Below are 6,000 nucleotides of genomic sequence, written 5' to 3' on the forward strand. Positions count from 1 at the left end.
CTGGGTTGGATTGTTCTCTGGGGTAAACACAGAGGACAAATGGAATACCTTTAAGCACACATTGTAAAGTTACACATCCCAATATATACCTATGGGAAACAAATACAAAAGTAACAAATCAAAACCAATGTGGTTTACCTGGAAAGTAAAACAGGAAATAAGGAATAAACAATTGGCATTTAAGCATTATAAAAGCAAGGGGTCGGTAGTAGGTACTGCATCCAACCATGCAAGGTCAATGGAGCCCAGCTCACTAATCAGTGTCTTAATAAAAAAATTGCATATATATATATATATATATATATATAAATCGCTTCACAAAAATTCCCGCATGGAGAGAGTTAAAATATTAGCATTATAAATGCCCTTAGGGTGCCTAGTTTAAAAAAATTTATGATTTGATGGGGTAAATTGAATTGGCCGGCTTCAAAGATGTCCCAAATATTGGACGTGGGCACAGAGTGACCAGATGTCTAAATAGCAAAAAAATACACACCTCACAAAGGTGGTCTTTTACCTCCCAAATAATCAAACAAACCCATGCATGTGGGGTATCACTGTACTCAGGAGATGTTGCAGGGACATATACGAGGTATGGTAAATTCATACCTGAGGTACAACATGTATGAAAAAAAATCTAAAAAGATTTACTACCATAAACTTTGAAAAAAAGGCTGGTGGTGGAATTAGTGCATGGGGTGTCTAGTTTTTAAAAATATATGGTTTGATGGGATAAATTTCATTGGCTGGCTTCAAAGATATCCATATAGCACATGGCGCAGAATTACCAGCTTTGGGGAAAAAATGGTTTTGAAATATCAAAACGCTACCACTACTTATTGCCCCATAACGTGCAGAAAAAAGCAAAAAAAACCATAACAACATTGGGTATTTCTAAACTCAGGACAACTAGTAGAATCTATTTAGCAGGTTTTTTCATTAGTTGTTGCAGATGAGTAAAAGTTTTTTGTTTAAAAAGTGAGAAAAGGTAATTTTTAACAAACAATCACCATATTTAATCATTTTTTTTTATAGTAAATTAGATATGATAAAAATGGTATTTAAAGAAAGCCCTGTGTATCCTGAAAAAAACAATATATAATGTGTGTGGGTGCACAAAATGAGAAAGAAGAAAATTACAGCTAAACAGCAACACTGAAAAATGTTAAAAGAGCCATTGTCCCAAAGTGTACTACGAGTAAGAAACAGTCTTGTCATTAAGGGGTTAAAGGACGGTGTTTAAGGTGCTGTGTGCAATGTTTATTTTGAAGATATAAAGAGATGTTATTGTATGTCACCGTTATAATGTATATATATTTGCCTATCCAGTCCTCAGGTGTTACGCGAATAAGTGTCATTTTGTCATTGTGTGAGTCATCCATTGTCCTTTTGTAAAGTCAGAATGTTTGCTGATAGGGAGCTCCCCCAAGGCGGGACTTCACCTTGTTAGTCCATTGTTTCTACTTATTTGTTTGCTAATTCTCCTGGAGATTCCTACAGGATGTGATTAGAGTTTTGTGTCAACTCCTCCTCATTAACTAACCATGGTCTGATGTTTGCTCCATTGTGTAATTTTTGTTTCTATTGTTCATGTGGTGACTTCCCCCTTTTTTGTATAAAAAGCTATGTTTTTGATCAATAGGGTAGTTTGACCCTCAAGAATTTAGTCTCAATTAATGTTCTCAGGGTACCTATATCGACTTCAGCGGCTGATATTCTGGTATCGACCAGGAACCAACGAAAGGCTCAGTGGTCACGGTTGGCAAAAACTAAAAAGAAATCAGGAAGGCATTATCAAGGCATTCAGCAACACAACCCCCATCCCCGATCTCCTTGTGATTGCTCCGAAGAGCAACCACGAGTGCCATCAGCGAATGGCATTGCTGCCAATGGAGCCCAGCTCATTAATCACAATGTAATTAGTAAAATAAAAGAAAAATATATAAAAAAAAATAAAAAAAATTGGTAAGGTAAGAATAATTCCCCACGGTCACCAAAAAAAAGTCCTATATATATATATATATATATATATATATATCAAATAACAGATGGAATAAGTATCTTGTGATAATACCTTTTTTTTATTGGACTAACAGAATTTTGGACTGACAAGCTTTCGGGAGCTCTTCTCCCTTACCAAACACTTACCTCTTGATGGACTGTGACCGCTCCGGAGAGCGGTCACAGCCGCAGCTGCCAGTGATCTTCGCCATCAGCAAGATGGGGGCGGCCCGGGAAAAAAAAACAATAAAGATGAAAGAGTTCGCTAGATGGTCTCCAGACCCTCTAGAGAACTCTGGCTCCACTTGCAGGTTGAATACAGGTACTGCACGCAACCATGCAAGTCAATGGAGCCCAGCTTTCTAATCACAATGTGATTAGTAAAATATTCAAAAAATAAAAAATGTGCTAACATTTAAAAATAATTATGCAGTGATGTCACTAGATGAACCATCCAGTACCAGCAAAATGTGTAAAAAAAATATAAAAAAAAGTATTTTTTTATTTTATTTTATTTTTTTAATAAAGTTTATTATTTTGAGCAAGTGCTAAAATTTCTCAAAAATCTCAACAAATAGTTAAAATAAAAGCACTTCAAATACCCAAGGGGTGTCTAATATAAAAAAAAAATGGCTGATGGGGTAAATTGGAGTGGCAGAGCTCAGAGATAGGGCATAGGTACAGACTGACCAAAATGGAGAAAAAAAGCGCACTTCCCAAATGTGGCATTTTAAATCTCAAACAACACGACAAACCCATGCATGTCAGGTATCACTGCACTCAGGAGATGTTCCTGAACACACATTGGGGTGTTGTTTGACAGTGACATATACCAGAACCTGTATATCTATAACTAAATTACAATTTGTGTGAAAAAAATAAATAAAACAAATTACTATTACAAAGTTTGACAAAGTGTAGTTGTATAATTGGTGCATGGAAAGGGTTAAAATAACAGCATTTGGAATACCCTGGGGTGTCTAGTTTTCAAAAATATATGGTTTGACGGGGTTAAATTGAGTTAACCGGCTTCAAAGATATTCCAAAGAGGAGATGGAGGCAGAATGACCAAATGACCACCTGAATTACGCATTCCCCAAAAGTAGCCTTTTACAAGCCAAACAATCTGACAAGCCCATGCATGTGGGGTATCGCTGTACTCAGGAGATGTTCCTGAACACATATTGGGGGGTTGTTTGACAGTGACATATACCAGAACCTGTATATCTATAACTAAATTACAATTTGTGTGAAAAAAAAATAAAAAAAAATTACTATTACAAAGTTTGACAAAGTGTAGTTGTATAACTGTTGCATAGAAAGGGTTAAAATAACAGCATTTGAAATACCCTGGGGTGTCTAGTTTTTAAAAATATATGGTTTGAATGGGTTAAATTGAGTTAACCGGTTTCAAAGATGTTCCAAAGAGGAGATGGAGGCAGACTGACCAGATTTTTTAAAAAAGGTTTGGAAATCATAAAACGCTGCTTGTACTTATTGCCCTATAACTTACAAAAAACATAAAAACATTGGGTATTTCTAAACTCAGGACAAGTAGTAGAATCTATTTAGCTAGTTTTTTTACTTGCTTTTTTAGGTGAGTAAAAGATTTTTCAAATAAAAGTCATAAAATTTGTTTTTTTTCAATTTTTCACCATGTTTTTTAATAAGTAAATAAGATGATATGATCAAAATAATGGTATCTGAAGAAAGCCCATCTTGTCCTGAAAAAAACAATATATAACTTATGTGGGTACACTAAATGGGTGAGGAGAAAATTACAGCTGAACACAAGCACCACAAAAGTATTAAAACAGCCTCGGTCCCACAGGGTACAAAAAGAAAAAACGAGCCCGGTCCTTAAGGGGTTAAATAATAAATTAAATAAATAATTCTTTTTATAAACTAACTTTATTTTGTTAAGAATTTCTTAAGTAAAAAGAGAGAGAGAGAGAAGGGGAGGAGAAAAATACAAGAAAATCTGTTGCCTGTTTAACTGTTTTGGAATTAATGTTTTTTAACCCCTTAAGGACGTTGGGCAGTCCCTAAACCCATTGAAAACAATGCATTTTGAGTGCGTACATGTACGGGCTTTGTCATTAAGGGGTTAAATTATACATGAAGTTCATTTCTTGTCCACCCAGTTTAAAAAAAGAAAAAAAAAATAGAAAATGTGCTGCTTTATTATTCATGCAGGGATTCTAGAACAATCTTTCTCAAATTCTCAATACAGAATTACACTTCAGAACCTAGTCACATTCAGCTACACTTCTGCCAACAGAGATATAAATATCTTGGCATTGTTGGACTCTTGCCTAATATTTTCCCTGCATGTTGCTGCATTCACATCCAAATTTGGACCACCTTATCAAGACAAATCATCCTGGATTAAGAATGCACATTGTTTAACACATGTTAATGTCAATCAGTGACTACTGCGATGTTCCAAAGAGTCACACAAATACAATTTACTGAAACAAATATAGTACAGTCTCAGAACTTTACAAATCACTGATTTCATCTTTACAAAACAAGAGAATTATCTGTTTGTGCTAAACATGGAGCCCCTTAAACCCATAAAATAGATGTACAGGGTAGAAACTGGAGAGAAAGAGTTAAAGAAATAAGACATCAGTTTCTCAATTATTTTGAAAGAGTCATATATGCCAATGAAAAACTCAATGGCAGCAAGGAGTGAAATTAAATGTAATTTAAGGAGGTTAATAAGCCATTTCTTTTCACTATTCACTATTTGGCGTTTCCCAAATATATCATTTTCTGCTTTCCAGTATAAACAGTGTGTTTAATTAATTTGACTGAATACATTTATTCAATGACAATTTACATAACTCTTAATGTGCCATAGAGAAGGCTATTGCGTTCCCTACACTAAGGTGGAGGAACTACTTCCCTTATGGGGCCACTGATGTCAACTTTATGCTTTACAACTTTATAACCGCATGTCCCAGGCGTCGGGCGATACGAATGACGCATCCCTGCGCTAAACCCTGATTATAGGGTAAGTGAGGCCTATAATCCGGCCAATTCGGTCTATTATGTTTACATATCCTTCTATGTTACATTCTCAAAGAGGACATGTTGCATCTTTCTCAAATATAATCATTAACTTTATAACACGTAACAGATACTTCTGTCACAGACGTCCTCCAGACGTTTTTCCAAGAATGGGAAAGCCAACAACACAACCAGTCTTTCTGTTCCTCAACTTCATTCATATTCCGATTTACTGCATCTTCTTTATATAATTTTAACATTATATGAAACCACATATTTTCTTAAGATTGTTTATTTGTAGTTGTCTTGCTAACAGTGGATACAGTTCATTGCTACCTGTCTTCTAGTTCATGTGGCATGTGATGCTGGGTGTGAATGCACTGGTATGGTGAACACAACAATGTATTTCTCCCCATATCCTGGAGGAATATAATATGCGAGTTAGAAGGGGAGTTATGGTTTCAACTTCCTCCCTTCACTTTTCATTATGAAGGGCCAACAATACCAATGTGAAGGGCTGTGCTGGCCCTGTATAATGCACAATACAATGCGTGAAGAGACAATTTGACTGATTGAAATAGATACCGCAAAGGGCCAGTTAAGCTCCTCTTTTTTATTGAATATTTCTTTTTCAATAAACATAATATCAATTATGTTGGTAAAGTCAGAAAGCCAATCGGCAGTACTGTGACGCAGGTACAGACATGGCACAGAAACTCACTAGGGTTGGCTCTTTGTATTGTATACTGAAGTGAAGGAGCTGAAACACAACTCTTCGACAAGCTTTTAACAGTTGGAGAGATGAGATCAGAGGTCTCCATTGTAACCACTGTAAACTTTTAACTCTGCGTTTAACCTCTAGAATGCCACCTCTGTATGTAGTTCCTAGCACCACCTTTCACCCTCTCCATCCCAACCAGTGGTTTTTAGCTGGTTCAGGCGCTACTTTATGTGTAAAGAAGACCTATCCTCTCAAAGCAGGAC

Source organism: Sceloporus occidentalis, unplaced genomic scaffold (genome assembly GCF_023333645.1).
Source record: "Sceloporus occidentalis isolate IW3139 unplaced genomic scaffold, rSceOcc1.0.p SCAF_33, whole genome shotgun sequence".
Lineage (NCBI taxonomy): Eukaryota > Metazoa > Chordata > Lepidosauria > Squamata > Phrynosomatidae > Sceloporus > Sceloporus occidentalis.